The sequence below is a fragment of the Myiozetetes cayanensis genome, unplaced genomic scaffold, assembly GCF_022539395.1.
Source record: "Myiozetetes cayanensis isolate MyiCay16 unplaced genomic scaffold, myiCay2020 scf24, whole genome shotgun sequence".
NCBI lineage: Eukaryota > Metazoa > Chordata > Aves > Passeriformes > Tyrannidae > Myiozetetes > Myiozetetes cayanensis.
The window spans coordinates 6,901,192-6,918,945 of NW_026087456.1; the positions used below are offsets into that span (position 1 = coordinate 6,901,192).

The 17,754-nt window shown below is 41.3% G+C and overlaps 1 protein-coding gene across 1 annotated transcript in view; it reads left to right on the forward strand.

The window, feature by feature from the left end:
* The first annotated feature begins 11,573 nt into the window (after positions 1–11,573).
* Positions 11,574–17,754, forward strand: part of PDE5A (phosphodiesterase 5A) — a 101,332-nt gene continuing 95,151 nt past the window's right edge. The window contains exon 1 of the mRNA XM_050320463.1: positions 11,574–12,065. The gene's annotated coding sequence lies outside the window, so the exon portion shown is untranslated. The remainder of the gene's footprint in view (positions 12,066–17,754) is intronic.

Sequence of the window (17,754 nt, forward strand, 5' to 3'; positions counted from 1 at the left end):
CATCTGTTGTTCTTTGCAAATAAATGTCAAGTAACAAGCCTATGATCCTAAAAGATGTGAACAGCTGCTCAGCAGAGAGGCCAGAATACAGTGGGGAAAAAAGACCCCAAACTTTTCTTAATAAATGGTAAGGAAGACAGTCTGGCTTTGCCTGGTGAACATGAGGAGATGACAGGTAGAACCCCATATACTCCTCAAGATGAAAGGAGATGCAAATAAAGTGAAACCTCATCCCAACCCATCCAGAAGAGTGAATACAGAATCACGCTGCTGCCTCAGACAGGTCTAACTTCCATGGTAAACATAAACCCATATGTTCTGATGTAACAAGAGTTTTTTTGCCATTTTCTCCAGAAAGATGCAGGTTTTGATAAACAGATTTGCTCCCTCTGGTCTTTGAGGACGTTTTTTTTGTAAGTAAAGAGTTTGATTTATAATTGCTCGGTCCTGTGCCGGAAAAGAAGAGAAGGCCCAGCCATGTAGGAAACAGCCGACAAAGAGCCCACGCTGTGGGAGTGCATCCCTGGAGTACACGCATGGGAAGGAGCCAGCTTTGGAGCACTGCAAGAGGTTCAGCTGGCAGCACACCAGGAACATTTTGCTCCCAACTCGGGAGGGAGTAGGGGAAGAGGTTGGAAAATAGAGCACCTTCACAATATGTCATTGCTCACTGCGTGGCCGGAGGGGAGAATGGAGGGGGGAAAATAATAAAAGGAGCGGGGAAGAAAGCATATGGAAAACACAGGAGGTGAAAGGGTGGGAAACATGGAAGAAAGAGGGGGAAAAGGAGAATAGAGTGGATGGATGAATTAAGAGAGAATAAATAAGAGAAAAGAAAAAGGGTTGGGACAGGGGCACAGCCAGGAGGTGACACACAGCAATTTGTACCTGGGGACTGTGTTTTACAGGTTATTTCCATTGTGGATGATAGTCTTGCCTTTCTGCAGACATCAGAACTGCTGATTTGCACTGCTACTCCCAATTTATCTGACTCTGCTTGCCCTGTTTTCCACTTATCTTTCCATTTCTCCGTTGGATACCTTTCCTGCACTTTCCTTTTCCTTACCATCCCTCTTTCACAGCCTGGAAAACTCAAGAGTTAAAGGTGTTAAGGAGAGCTGCTCCTCTATTTCGAGTAGAAGCACAAGGAAAGCTCCTGCTTTCCTACTGGAAAGCACAGCTTCCCAGTATAAACCAGTGCCACAGAATGGGCAGGGAAAGCTGATCTGGGAGCAGCAGGAATGCCTGGAGTCAGGCTGAAGTGCAGAGCTGGCCAAGGAGCAAATCCATCTTGTGATTGCACTCAAGGTTTCAAAATCTGCTTTTGTTTCCACCAGGAATTAAAACAAACCCTTTCAAACATTTCTATGAAACAGAATTGTGTTGAAACATCTGTTTTCTAGCTGAAGACATTTTTTATTACTCTCTCAGTTTGGATATGACCAAGGACTCAGTCCTAGATCCTTCCAATTAAACATTTTGTTGTGGAAGGCCATGAATTTTTTAACTGAGCTTTTCTTGAGGTTACTACTCAGATATGCTACAGACAAAATACCCAGGGAGTCACTAAAATTTCTCCTTGTCCCTACTGTGTGTATACCTACAAGTATCTTAATGAAGAAAGATGCAAAGAAAGATGCCATTCATTGAATTGTTCATTGAAAAATATTTTGGCTGATGAATAATTCAAGGAGACTTCACAAGCACCTCTTCTCTTTCTTCAAGGAAGAAATGAAACCTGAAATCAATACACGTTTCAAGCTCCATTTCATGAGGGTTAATTTCATTCTTGGCAATGAAACTGAAAGTTATTTGAGATTCAAAGAAAAACCGGGCTAGGAGAGAAAGAAGCAACTTGCAGGAAATGCAGCTTTTGAGGTTTTAGGGTGAGACCCGAGCCTGTTTGAGCTGCTGAAACCGTTCCACAGAGGAAAGAAATACAAGGGATTGGGGTTCAAACCAGCACCAAAAATATGAAAAATGGAAGTTCAGTGGGGGTACAAAAATCCGTTTCATGCTAAATATTTTTTCATTTCTATTTCACCTAAGGAAGCAATTTGGCTTTCTAAAACTTTTTTAAGGTATCTGTTTAGGCATTCACTGTTAAAACCAGTGGTATGAGCCTGCTTATTTTAGTCAGCGTTTTAGTTCAAGTGAAATATAGTAAAATAAAAAATTTACTGCATTTCAGATTTGTGAGATCTCCAAATGGGCTGCTACATTATGATGAAAGTTATTTTGAAATATAAAACAAAACAATTATTGTTAAAAATTGAGAATCTGCAAAGTAGTGAACCGAAGTTTCCTGCTTTTTCTTATTGAGGAGCCTGAACTTTAAATTTTCATGGCTGTTTTTCCTATCCTTTCAGCTGTGGAAACCCTTGGAGTTCAGGAGGGATTCTAAGGATAAACACAGTGAACATTTTGTCTTTGCTATTTCCTCAGAGACAGAGAACATAACGTTAGAGAAAGTGTTACTCACTCCTCTGATCTGTCAACTCGTTTGGACATAAGGAATAGTATTAAACATTTCCCAGAGAAAAAACAGATTTCAAGTCCATTTGTTTGGACAAATTGCGGTCGTGTCTTCTGGATGTCAAATCTGGTGCGGGAGCTTGATTTCAAGAATGGTCTTTTGTGGATCCCGCTCAAAGAGTTGAAATTTGAGCCGGACAGAAAGAAAATCTCTAAAACCTTTCCCAATATGTCAATATTATTTTTGTAGCCTGTTTCCAAACACTGATCCATACAGCCCTTGTTGGTGCTTCCCAGCCAAGCTGAGTTCACACAGTGCTGGGCAGTTCCTCCTTGCCCTCAGGTAGGGGCATGGAGCCAGTGGAAAGGAGAGAGGAAACCAGCAGCCAAATAAAATGCCCTGCTTTTTAATTCCCCTCCCCTCACTGGCCAATTTACACCACACAAGGACTTTTTAATGTTACCTCTACACACCCACCATTCCTATTGCTTTTCCTGGGAAGTTCCAGTGTCACCTGCTGGGACAGCATGACTGCCATAAGCTTAAATCCCTTGTGTGCCCCACACAAAATGTTCCTTCTCCGGGGAGGCTGTGAAAGGCAGGCAGGGCATAGATTGCTTTTTGCATCCTAGCCTAAGCCTGATAAAATGGAAAGGGTTAAGAAACAACAACTAAAAAGTATTTTAATAAAATAAGTGGCATCTCCTACCTACATCTCACTTGCAGAAAAAGACTGTTCAGAACCAAAGATCGCTGTTTCGACATTTGGGTGAGCTCCCACTATCGAAAGAGGTTAAGTTAAAATTTCCAGACCTAAGTTCCTAAGCTCCTAAATGTCAGGCTCCCAGAGCAGATTCCAAGGATTTACAGGCAACCCCAAGGAGAAGGTGCTGACCTCCCTGAAAGGCAGGTGCTGCTTTGGGTGCCCACGTGTGGCTCTGTGCGGGGCTGGGACCCAGCACAGACCTGCACCCACTGCCCCGAGCCTCCCACTCAGGACAAGACTGTGCCATTTATTTTGGCTGTAAAGGAAGTTAAAAAAGAAAAGAGAGAGCCTTAGAGATGTCAGAAGTTACTAACTTCTCAGATCTAGTCTCCAACCAGTTCAAAAAGCAGCTTTTCTGCTGACAGGAGGTTGTTTTCAATGCTAAGAATGAAGTATTTATCTCTATCCTTTGAAGCCGTGCCAGTCATACCAATAAAGACACAAGAGTCCTGAAAAGGGATACTTATTAAAACAAAATGCCTGCTCAAAATTAATATATTTTTCTGTTTGAAACCACACTGTACACAGAGACTCTTTGGAGCATTTTAAAGACAAAAGCAAGAAAAATAAAGAAAGAAATTTAAAGCAATCCTGTCCCTATGCACCAAGCAGTAATATAAAGTAGAAAAGTTATGTCAAGGTGAACCACTAAACGGGTACACTTTCTGTAAACTAAGCCAATACAAATTTCATAAAACTTTCCTTGTTAGAGGTACAAACCATCCATTAAAAGAATAACATTGTCAGGCCATAATATTATCATTTTCCCTGCTCCAGCTGAACGTGAAGCTGCCTATTGCATTGAAACAACAATATCAGATCTCACAAGAACGTGTCCAGACTCATGACAGCACACTCCCTGCAGGCAGCCTGACACTGGGAGGTGAAATCTTAATTATGGAGGTACTGCTGAGATAGTATTTTCTTCCAAGCCTTGGGTTACTGGCGCACTGAAATTATTAAAAGGGCATCTACAAAAGTGAATATCGGTTTACAATGGTTTCCTAACAAAAATAGCAATTAATCCTTGCACACTCTGCTTCCATTTGGAAACTTGACTTCGTCCTTCAGGATTTTACATGGCATTTAGGAATGGCTTGGCCACTGCAATAATTACTTCTGGGTGTCCTCACTTTTAGCTCAGTGTGTTCAAAATAGCCAGGTATAAATGATGTTTGTTAGGATCAAGGTCAACAAACAAACCAAGACTTGTCATCAAACTCCCACAACGCTTTTATGGTCAAATTTCACAGTCAACAGAATTTGTGAGCATCTGGCAGCTGCACAAATGACAACCCACGGCACAAAGCCTTAGCTGCGATCACATGGAGCTGACACTTCAGGGTACCACCAAGGTCACAGTGCTAATTCATCAGGAGTGGGATTTTCTGTCATATTTATATATTTGGAACCTTCAGATAAAGGCAGTGAGTGCTGTGGTTGTGCTTGAGCATAAAAGCATTTACAGGGACCACTTTCTAACTTCCAGACAGGTCACACAGGTTGTCCCAGGTCTCTACTCTGTGCCAAAATCTACCAAGTTGTTACTGTATTTATGCTGTAGGATCCATATTTATTCATATTGCTCACATCTATGCAGTGGCATTTTCTTACCAAAATGAATGGTGTCTGTGTCCACCCAATTAATTCAATTTTATTTCAGAAATATGGGGGCTTAAGGCCACATTTTGAGAAGAGCCTCAGAACCAAGAACTTTCATTAAAGCACCTAAACCAAAGCATTTTAAGTGGTTCATGTCAGCACCATCGTTACTCACTTGTACAATCAGCCTGAAGAAGGACCCACTTTGAATTCCAGTCCCACGGATTCACTAACCAGGGGTGGAAAGAAGGATGATGCATCTGGAGATTTCCTACAGCTTATCCTCAAGTTTTCTCCTCCTGTCTGCTGCTGTCATTCCTCATTTATTCAAGGACAGGAGCTCCCTGCCTCTGTGCCTGAAGGCATCTGGTCATGTATCAAAGCCTTTTTTCCTTTTTCCAGCAAGAGAAATCCTGAAAGACACCACCCTGGGAATCCAAGTAGGGCAGCAGACAACTTAAAAGTTGTATCATAATGTTCCAAGACCGCTTTTTGTAAGCTTGGAATGAAAAGGTACACTAAAACTTTGCATAAAGAGCTGCAGATGATCCACTTACCTCACTAGAGCCCAAGGCACTTGCACACAGTGGAGTGCTGGATAACTGATTTTGTTGCGTTCATTTCTTTTTCAGACCTCTTCTCATTATTTGAAGAGCTTTTGTAAGCTCCATAATTCAGATATTATAAACTAATATACGCTTAAAAGGAAAGGAGGGAAAAAATGTCCAAGAAAGCACAGAAGTCATTCACAAATGATTTGGGAAAGGTGTTAAATTGTAGTAAGGCATACAGTGCAAAAGCAGTTCATTATTTGCACTGGGGTCTAAAGAACAATATTTCAAATATGTATGTGTGGAGCGTTCCCCAATGTAAACTATCCACCTCCACAGAGCGGTGTTTGTCCTACAGTAACACAAAGAAAGTCTAATTCCTGCTATGTTTGTAAGGAACAGATTTAACACAAGCTGTTTGAGCAGAGCAACAAGTTTGAAGTGTTTTTCCTTTCATTTTCAGCTGCCTCTAAAACATGGCAGCTGCCTGGGTTGCCGTGTTTCATGGTGACTTTCTGATTTTTCCTTTCAAGAGGGACCCCTTACTTTTGCAAAAAAATGCAATGACGTGCCAGCTCCTTCCAGCAGTGGAAGGCTGGAGTGAAAGCAGGAGAAGAAGTGCCTGAAATCTGCATTTCTCCACACGGGTGATGTGTTTTTCATGTGGAAATCCCCCTTGCCCTCATCTCTTCCTCCATCCCCCCAGCCCCTCCAGGGTGGCACAGTTCCACAGAGCCACTAAATTGCTATTTTAGTCGCTCACAGGAGCCCGAGAGCTTTTATATGTTCCCTTTCTTTGCAGACTGAATTACGTGACAATTCATAATGTAAACTGATGCAGAGAACCCTCATTGTCTGCAGTGTGTCAGGAGCCAATATAAATATCAAAGCCCAGGGTTTTGTGATATCTCATTAATGCTTTAGCATTCCTCGAAAAAAGCCTGAAAATGAACCCCACACCCCACAACACAAAGGGCTCACAGAAGAGGCGCTTCGACGTCAATTAATTTGCTTGGTAATTCACAATAAAACTGCTCTACTGGAAAGCAAGGAGAGGACACGCCAAGACAGCAGTATCACAAGTCCCAGACACAGCGTGCAGAGCCTGCCTTGTTCCCACAGGGTGATCTCCCTCTTCCCAACTTGTGGGTGAGGTAGTGCAGAGGACACATCCCTGGAAAGCGACACCTGCCGTGTCCTGCTCACCATCTGCTGGCGGATGGAACTGTAACCCGATCAGCCTTCAAACAGTGGCCACCGGCAGTTCAAGCCTGGCAGCACCTCGAAAAGGTGCTAACAGCTTTCCAAAGCTTTTTTTTTTCCCTAGAAATTGACCACGAAGAATTTATTTGCTCCTTTTTTTTTTTTTAATTTTCTTTAATTTGAAAGCTATCTCTGATCAAAACCAGTGAACAAAAATCCTTTCCTCTGAAGCTCAGAATCAACATGATCAACTTAATTTACTGAATCTGAAAATGTGTCAGAAGTCAGGACCTGAAAGTCCGAAAAACTTTTTTGGAGCAAGAGTGGGAAGTGTTAGTTTTTCAGTTCTCTCTTCTACTATTATTGCTTCTGATTAGCTTTTAGTGTTGAAAATTAACTTAATTTGAGGAAATACGTCACCTTCCTGCCACAGGGAATTACCCCACATAGAGTCATACAGATTGTAGAAGTGTTTATCTTTTGGAAGCACTAAATCCAGATCGAGCAGGACAGCAGAGATGGGTTAATTTTCTATTTGATCTCTGAAGAGTAGGATTTTTTTTGTTTTGATTTGGTTTTTTGTTTTGTTTTGGTTTTTGGTTTTTGTTTTGTTTGTTTTAGTAACAGAGATGGTTTCACAGAACAAGTCTCTTAAGTCTGTATGGAATTCCATATAGAGGGACAAAAAATTCTCCCAGTTCCAGGGATAGAGATGAAAGCGAGTCAGTATTAATTTTCTCTGCCATTATCACAGTCAGTGTAGGGCAAACGTGGGTAAAAGAAAACTGAATGTGGCCAATGAACTACGGATTTCTCCCATGACCTCTCCCTCACACCAGGGAGCAGCAGCAGCACAGGAAAAGAGGCAGGAACACTCCACTCTGCCAGGTGGCAGCTTCCTCAGGTTTTGGTGATAGTTTGTTTGGTGTGTATTGCCATTAGAAGCACCTCCTTAGGAAAGGACACCCACACTGATACACGTTATAGAGGGGTGGAAACGCTCATTACATCAACCAAATTTTGAAATAGCCTTGGCTCCGTGTTTTGTGTGGACAAGGCACGCTCCAGGTCATCCAGAACTTGCAGACAATTGAAGGCTGGAAGAATGGAGGGAACAGCACTGCACTCGCACATTTAATTGGGGGAATAAGTAGAACTGAAAATGAATACTGATATACTCTTTTTTTTTTCAGGCACATTCTTCTTTATCTGGGTCCCAAAAAAACATCAAGGAACTTTTGGTTAGGAAACTAGGCCAGAACTCAAGCAGCTTTTCAGTCTGCAGTTGGTGCAGGAACAGATTTGATCAAAGTACTCCCTCTGGAATATTACATAGCGCGTCTTTTACTTCTGTCAGCTGCTTGTGTTATAATCAGTCTGCCTAAGGATTATCTTTTACCAGGTATAATGTCTTGCAAGGTGAGGCTTCTTCCCCTTCCCCCCAGGTGTGTTTGCGTCCCCCAGTGTTTACATCAAGGCTAGGAATGTCCTCTAGATTAAAGTGGAGATAAGAAAAGAGGCTTGAAAAGATGGAAGTCTAACTTTGCAAATTATAAGCAGTCTCTAATGAAGGGAAACATTCCCTTGTGGGTAGATTGTTGCCTGTGATCCTACAGTTGCATTTCCTACACTTTTCAGAGGCATTTGATACTGGTCACCACCAGTACACTGGACTACATACCACCGGTCTAATTCAGCACAAAAATACACTTATTTCATGGCAGATACACTAAGCAATCCTGTACATTTTCATTATGCAAGTGAGTTAAAAAAAACCTTTTCTTTTTTTCCCCCCCCGAAAGGTTCATTGCAGTTCATTTACCTTAAGCAACACTCTAATTTTACCATGGCAGGCAAGGACTGCACTCCCTTGTCACCAGGGAGTGCCTGGTGCCTGCCTGCTTCCCTCTCTGAAGTCCTGCTGACTGATTAGCATGAGGTGACTTCAGCAAGTCTCTGAGGTTTTACCAGCTTTCAAATATATTCCTCTTTCCCTGACCAAGGGATTAGCTCATTCTCCGGAGGTTTCCACTTTTAGATGGTTCTGAAACACTCCTGAAACATTCTCCAAGAAAAACAGGGCTGTCACCGAGAGGGAAGGTTCAAGGTGCACGGAGCTGAGGAACACCTGTGATCCCGTGTGGCACGTGGCATGCCAAGGTATGTGAGCATTTCCTTGGAATGAAGTTCATCTGACTTCATCCTGCCAAAGTTAAGCTACCTTTGCTGCTGTATAATATCTGCCTGTTCAATAAATCAAGCAGATCTTTATAGGATGCCCTCTGCACACCTGTTATGGGCTGGAAGCAGCTTTGCATGTCAAATGATGTCACTGGAAATTGTGAAGTGTGGGAACACCTCAAAGACTTGGGCATTTTGTGTTTCTAGCTAAAGGCTGTCTCTTCTGATTAAATATTTGAATTGGAAGGGCAGATTCTTACGGCATCCAAGGTCTCTCAGCCAATTAATAATCAGGCCTAAGGATTCCATTTTTTTTTTCCACAATTGTACTTGTACACAAAGATCGAGCATTTGGGTGCATGAACCCAGAAGAGGGAAAGAATGATAAGCAGATTTACTTTTGGTTATTTAGACCTGAAATCTTCGGTCCTCCTGGGGAAGAGTGAAATGATTCCCCAGCACTAGTCCACGAAAACATGATTTAAAATTGCAGCCAGAACATGGAATGAAATGGACTCATATGAAAGAGCAATTAGAATTTTCTTAGTGTATTTTCAACACACATCATGCCCCTGAATCCCTTCTTCAGGGACCAGAAGTATCAAAATAGAGCGAGAGGCACTTCTTCCACTATTCCTTTCCTGGCTGAAACCAGGAAGCACTGGAAGTCTCAAAGGAAAGACCTTTTCCATCAGCAAACCTTTAACCGTGCTTCGAATAAGTGGAGAGTTTTAGGTAATTATCTCTCCCTTGGCCAGATTTCCCCAGCAACCATTGAACTCCTCTATTTCTGATCACTGCTGAACATCTACAGCTTATTTTTGCTTTCATCTAGGTGAGCATTTCTTCCTTTTCCTCTAAACTTCTCAGCACAATATTCAGAAACTGAGAAACTGAGGATCCTGACACTCCTGAAAAACGGGGTCTAGGTGTTTGATAATTGAGTTTTTGAAATGAAAAGCTGAGGCACTCAATGATTAGCTTTTAAAGGTTTTTATCTCCTCTTTATGCAGATCAGTGCCTGGTGTGGTTTTCAGAAAGCAGCCAGGTAACTAAGCTCCTTCAGAAATGTTTTTGTTGCTGGTGAATTTGTTCTCAAGTCATAAGGAAATCTTCTGGAAAGTTATTTATATCAATAGCTATCACACCACTGAAGTCATCCGATCTAATCATCCCCAGAGAGCCGTAACAATGGGAATTATAAATAGCGAAAATATCCTGGATATCGGCTCCACTATTTTAAAAACACTGGTCAGAGAGAACAGTAACTAAGAAGAAATCTCAGGACATAATGTATCAGACTTCGTGCACATTTGTCACTGCCAACTGTTCTTCCCAAGGGCCAGCTACTTATTTCTGAGCTAAATCCATGGAATGCCACAAAGGTGTCCCAATAGTCCGTATATTCTCCTCCTGCTCCCTGGTTTCTCCCCCATCATTTTATCCATAGGAGCAGCTAAGGGCATAACTGAGACTGTGTTGATAGATGGCCTGCAAATGCAATAGATTAGGCAAGGTAGCAAAAAGCACTGTCCTAGCTCCTGAACAAAAGGCAGATTGCATTCAAGTAGTTGTTTATTTAGAATCTAGTTGTAGATTAATTAAATTTTGCCATCTTCTTCATCGCAACTTAAGGGTGTCCAGAACAGACTGACTTCCACAAGGTCTCTATGTTTGTTTTATGACCTAGTTCCCCACAGAGTTCAAATCTGAAGTGCTTTATATACTAGAGTATGCTTTATTTCAATAATATATAAGCATGTTTTTAATTCTTTAGTGAAATGACACATCCCCTCTCTGATGAGTAGTGCCTGAGAAAAGCTGGGACATCTTAGTCCCTTCTCACCGTACAGGTTTGTTTGGTTTGTATTTATTTATATTTAAAGTTTTATAGAAAATAGTTCAGCCACTTTTGGAACAAGCTTAATGAAGGATAATTTAACCAAAATTCATATTTTCACCTGTTTTCTGAGGAGCCATAACGAGTTATAAGAGCAGCTTGAAATCTGGCAGCAGGACAACCCTCAAGTTCGAATAGTATCTTTGTCCCCAGGAAAATCCCTCCCTGATCAGCTGGGTTAAGAGTCACAGCAAAATCCCAGTTGGCATTTACAAGACAGAAAGGGTTCCATTTTCATTTTCTGAGGGCTGCTGAGCCTCTTGTCCTGAGCAGGTACTGCACATCTGAAGGTACAGCTCGAGGCAGGTTTACCTTGACCAGAGCTCTTGTTTTCTCCCAGCAGAACTATGACATCAACAAGAAAAGTATAAAAGAAAAAGCTGACAAGAAAGAAAAAGCTAATTAGAAATTAGTGGGTATTAAAGACTCCTAACGTTATTAGACACCATTAGAGCCTTTTAAACTCAGCCTGTGTAATAATTTCCCTAGAATTTAAGGGCTTGTTCTCCAATTATTGTATCTGAGCTCTATTAATATCAGTGGAGTTACATTAGTTTGCCCTGACTAATAGTCTTTAGTTAAAGCAGCCAAGCAAACAAAACCACTTTATTAGCCGTGCTTTTAAAGTCATTCTCAAATATCAACTGAAAGGCTTCTTCAGTACAAAAAACAAACCCCAAACACAAGACCCCAATGCAGGGCACAGCCCCGAGCCGGCTGCACATTCCAGATCGCGGGTCAACAGGAGTTTCACAAGGACACCCTCGGTCACTGCTTCCTCACAGCGACCTCAGAGGGAGGGGAAAAAAGAGTTTGAAAAACATTCCAGATTTCAGCAGAGTTTTTGTAGCTGTGCAGACACAGGAGTGGCTGAAATGTCCGGAGGGACAGCCTTAGCAAGCCTGTGACCTCCTGTGACAAACCGGACCATGGAATTTCAGAAGGGATTTAGTCGGGATTGTTAAACATGTGCCAAAAAGAGAACTGCTTCTTGGACTTTTTCAATCAAGTAGCACTATATTTGGACTGGAAACAGCCTGTGGATGAGCAGGAATAACCATTAGAAGGCAAGTGAAAAGTTTCAAGCAGACACTACAGTCAAGGAAGAAACAACTCGAACATATCTGGGCAAGTTTCCACACTGACTGAAGCAACACTTTTTCCCATGACATCAGATTCCAAACAAACAATATGTTATAGCCCATATGTTGATTAAGGAAAACCCAAGCAGTGCAGAGGCATGCACCAGCCTTCTGAGCAACGACTGAGCGAGAGCTGGACCGCTTGCAAGCCATGGGAGTTATCCAAACAAACAGAGAGCCCCAAGTTTTCAGGATAAGGCGCCTGGGTAAGACTTCTCAGCGAGATGAGGTTGTGAACGCCGAGGTAAGACTGAAAGCAAACTGCCTGGATCAAAGCTGTGCAGCCTGACAGATGACAGGGACAGGGAGCGAGCAGTGCTTTGGATGTACATTAGTGGTCAGGGGGGGATGATGTGCTCAGAGAACCGAAGTTCTCTACCTGCCTGAAGTCATGTGGCGTTTGCATGACAAGCCTGGACTGCGGAAGGGTTTGCAGTCAGAGTTCAGAAGGGTTTTTGGCAGGTTAAACAAGTTCCCAGTAAGATGATGCCGAGGATAAACATGCAAGAGAAATATATAAACGCTGTTTTCACAAGAATAGTGCTGTTTTCTCAGAACTGGCTGTATTTTAGGGAGGAACGCTCGAGCGCAGTCCTCCCGGGATGCCAATACAATCCATCGAGAACAGTCAGTAAATCACACTGCTCACCAACGTAAAATGACATGGAACATTTGAAAACTCCAAACAAAAATAAAACCTTGTTCTACAGGAAAGAGGTACTTGCTAAGCATAGCTGATTGATGCTGCTTACAAAAGAATTGGGGATTTAACTCTTACTTTAAAATGGCCTGATAACAGTAATACTTGCTGCAGAAAGCTGAATTCCCTGAGATATTTTATCAGACCTTGAATTATCTGATCTGTTGATCCTGTGTAATGAGAAACAAGAGGCCACCTTTGATCTTTCTCCCAGAATTTAGTAAGTCAAAATTAGACAGGAGCCCTGCCAAATGAGGACAAATTTGACTAGGAGGGTAGACTAGGCAAGTTGCTAAATTTTAATTGTGTTCTAACAAAATGATTCAAGCTCATAGGTTGAGTAGGCCCATCAAATCAGGAAATAAAACGTTGCATTATTGTCACTGTAAGATTAAATTGGCAGAATGTATGTTTGTTGAGGTATTGAGGGAAAAACATTTCTTTTGTTTATACAGTACTGAACACATTCACAAAAACAACAAGAGATACCTTTTTCCTTAGTCAGACTTCAGAAAATTCAATTCTTTTAGAGATGTTTCCTATTTTAAATGACAGATATATTTAAAAGAGTCATTTTCTAGTTTTGCACATCTGTTTTTATTCCCTTATACTGCTTCCAAATATTTCAGTTAAGGAATGACTTTTGTAAGTGTGAAACTAAAAAAAACCAACACTGAGTGAAACTTTCAGCTATTTAAAAAAAAAAACAACCCTCATCTCTGTAAACAAATGTGGCCACCATAATTCTTCACCATTCAACTTGGATCTCTGCAGCCATTTCCTTCAAGGTAAAATAGAAATATTTAGGTAACAGCAGATTAAATTAATCCCAGGTATTGTCAAGAAAAGAGGCACTGAAATGTGTTGCTGCCAAGACAGTTGCCCCAGCATGCTGGGATCTGTCAAGAAGATCCTCAAGATCCTTAGAAACTAATGGTTAGCTCCCACAGCTTCCTTGTACGTGTGAATGCTTCTCTGGAACTCTAAACAGACAAAACAAGCAATAACACTGGGTATTTAACAGCTTACCTTAGCTGATAGTTAACAGCAATTTGGCTTTCTCTCCTCACATCCATCCAGGAAGTTCATGAAATACTAGAAGGAAAAAAAAAAAAAAAGGAGAGTAGGTCTGGTAACCTTCACTAATCCTCAGGAAATCATTAATGTTAAGCTGAGGACAACAAATAGGGGCAGTCAGACAATTATCAGGCACCATAGCTGTCTTTCAGCCCTTGCCCTTGATTTTAAGTGGAGGCTGGGCATTCCCTGCAGAAAGAAGAAGGGAGTGCAGCAGGACACGACTGGGAAGAGACGTTCTGAACCTGATGACAGGCACTTGTGAGCAAGACTAAGAGGTCAGTTAAGTTTCCAGCAGCACTCCACTTCTGGTCTTCCATGCTTCATTCCCAATGTATAGGCAAAGGGTGCAAAGGCAGAGGCAGACGTGGAGCAGTGTAAGATTGCACCTACTGCATTGCAGGGAGGAGCACTACCCTTCCATTGGACCCATTCCATAGGGAAAAACTACCTTTGCAGACCTTCACAGTTATGATTAAATAGCTAGGATCTTGATTACGGTCGACATAAAGTACTGATCGCTATTGAAAACACTTTGTAGGAGCTTTCTTTATGTTCTTATTCCAGACTCAGTCAAGTAAGATCTGCTTATTTAACAGTCCCATTGTTTAGATCATAGCAAGAATACTTTTCATTATTAATCAGCATTAATTAGCACGCAGTATCTGTTTCACTGGATGCATGTAAAGCAACGTCTCTGTAACTTTGTTCTGCTCGCAGTAGTCATGCCACCAGCCACTGAAAGCCTTCAGCTACACAGATCATAGTTTCCACATTTTACCCAGCTGCTCTGTGAGACTTGCTTCAGTGTAACATGCCAGCAAGGTTTTGATATAAAAACCAGATATTTTCACATGTAGTTTCTTAGTACACTTTATACACACGATTGCTTCTAACGCAATATTTGTTTTAGTACATGGAAAGCAACTGAACGGCAGAGTAGATTATCAGGAAGCACTGGGCAAACAAATGTTCTGCTGGACCGACCCAGCTGCTGAACATGTCTTTTCAAAAGGCCTAAACCCATGTTAAGTGCTACAGCTTATTTTTCGTGCACCTCAGCAGTTCCTCGTTCTGGCTGGAAGCGTGCGCTGGGAAATGACTGCTCTTGCAGCATCCAGAGTTCGGCCATAGCCAAGAAGTCCTGGAATTGTAACAGTGTATTCTTTGGGGTGTATTCAATATTACACTAAGTTTCCAAATGTTTCTTGGCTCTCCAGCCACTAAGTGGACCTTGAAGTTCCCATTTTTATTCAGTGGCAGGGGGCTAACCCTGCCATCTGTTTTGACAAAGGTTTTCCATTGCCTCTGCACAGCTGAGAGAACATGAGGCATGTCAGGGGAAGGTTAAGTTCTCTTTCTGAACCACCAAGAATTCTCTGAACCCTCAGAAATCTCATCAGAACACAGCTAAGCAGCTAATTGTTAATCTGTTTGTGATGGATTTTAGTTTGCCTTGAGCTTCAGGTCTTAAACCCCTCCTAGATCCCTGTCACTTGTTCCCTGAGCATCTGCCTACTCTGCGTTCCTTTAGGACAGAAATCTTTACTGAGCAGGGGGGAAAAAAAATATGTATTAACCAGACACAACTGGTCTTGCAGAAATCATCTCACAAGAATTTCAGGTACCACTGCAAGGTGCACCAATTTAATATATAGCTTAATATTAAATACTGAGATTAATTTTCTCTTTCAATGCATTTAAACACACCAATTTCATTCCTGAAATGCACAGTTCTTCAAACTTGCCTTTCCTATTTGTCCTCACTTATAAAATCACATTGAGAGTGGAGAAAAAGAACCTAAGAAAATTAAAAAACTGGTCATATCACCCATTTTTTAATCGTTGTCAGATTAAGTGATAAATTACAAAAACAAAAGACTGGCAAAAGTAGAGATATCATCTAGAATTTACAAAATGCAACAACAGTAGTATTTTAAGACCTCAGACAGACCTAAAGAGGATTAGTTCAAACTTCTCCTAGCATATCTGAAAATCTACTATTTTTCAGAGATATCATCTCAAATATAAAAAAGAATGCAAGGAGTTCTGCACACATCGCATTTGGAAACTATTCCCTCATCTGTGAAAGCAGAGAAAACAACTCTGTTGATGTAAATGACAATAAAAGCAGCTGCTGATTTGTGGGTTTATTTGTATTTAAAAAGGTGACCATGTAACAAGCAGTAAACACGGGAGGAGAAGAGGAGGGAAGCCCAGTGATAGGAACCATAAAACATTTAAAGGGCAAAGCTGAGAAGGGATATTATTTGATCCATTTGAGTCCATCTGACATTTTTATATCCACATTTAGCTAACAGGTTGTTAATATCCACACAAATGTAAGCAAGGGTATTTTGAGCCGAGATGTCCTGTTCAAAGCAATAAAACCTTTATTCACACTCTGCTTGTACATCAAACATTTCATAACTTGGCAGCCCTGAGCCAGTCCAACTGCACCGAGCGGAATCAGTCAGCATCTGTTCCCAAAATTCTCGCTACTGCTATGGAAAACAGCAATTCTCATTCAAGATTTTTCCTCAGAGAAACCTGGCTGCACAGGAGGGGAAAAAAATCAGATAGCAAGCTGCGTGTGACAGGGGCTTTTAATTTCCCCTTTTTGGCTTCTAAGGAGAAGAGAGCGAAGTCCTTCTGCAGATTATAACTTCCTAAAGAGCCACAGGAGGATTTACTCGTCCAAGTTCTCCTAATTCAGTCCTGCCCCACTGTGAAACATTTTTGAATGCTGAGATCAGCAGATAGCAAGAACACATGTCAGGAGAGACGTGTTCTTTTTCATTCGGGAGAAGATACCAGAGATCACTCTTTGCAGTTTCTCAGAAAGTCTCAGCTTCCCACTGAAAACCAAGGTTGCTGCAACCGAGTTTCTTTGTGCAGACTGTGCTTCGTCATGTACCATACAAAACAGAATATAATAGAAAATAAAGTGGAGTGAAATATCATCCAAAATGGTATTTTTAATACACTTTGCCATTTTCTTGTAAAATATAAGAAGAAAACTTGGGTTTGAGACCTTTTTATAAAAAACCAAAAAAAAAAAACCAACAAAATTATCCCAAACAGAATTATGCCTTCCCAACTTCAAATCAGTTTGCTACATGGCTTTAAGATTTTAAAGAGTATTTCTAGAAGGTTTCAGTTTAGGCTGAAATTGTGATTCTAACAATAGATGCTCATAAGTCTATTAATGTCAGCGTTCCAAATGTATGCAAAGATTAAATCTTCAAGATTTATTCCTCAAGATCTTTGAGGCCCTCATAGTTCTGATTTTAATAGGGGTTTTTTATCCTATAAACAACGCTATGGATGTGTTGTACCAGTGAGTCTCATTTTGAACTGGGCTTTAACTGCTTAAGGCTTCTTTTACATCTTTCCCATGCTAAGGGAAGGATCCCAGAGCACCTTAATCTCATACAGCTGAATTGTCTGTCGGGACAGTCCCAGTGTTTTCAGTGGCAGGTACCATTTTAATATAGTTTTTTCTTAAAATGAAACATTATTTCTGAAGGTCTCCAGCAAAATAATCGTGTTAGTATAAATATAAGTATGTTAGTATAAAATACACTCTACATGCACAGACTTATTTCAACACAGTGCTACCAGCAATCATTCAGAGAGAAGAATATGCAAGGAAGGAACTGATAGGAGACACAGCCCAGGCTTTGGGATGAGGGGTTGAATCAACAACATGACTAATGGTGTGAAATCTCAGCTGAGAACACATCTTTGCAAAGTGCCACTGCAAAAGTGACTGGCGAGAGCAGGAAAACTGATGATTTAACTTCGTCAAAAGCGTCTCTGAATGTAAATGCAAGCAGGGAGTACGTTCAGGATATGCAAAAATCAAACTGGTTGTCTGGGCTTCGAGCAGTCGCTGCCCCTGGGTCAGGCTGTGGGCTGTGTGTACCCTCGGGGAGCTCCTTCTCCCACAACTCCAAAACAGGCTGGTTGTGATTGTGGTCGTGGCCATTTAGTGCAGCAAATACTCCTCAAGGTCAGACACTTCAAAGGAGTGTGGAAACAGCCACGGCTATCACAAAAAGTCTGGTTTTAATTACAGGACTGCTCAAGTAATTAACATCTACATCGGATTACTCTGGGTCCAGGACATGTATCTTAATATTTCTTGAAGTGA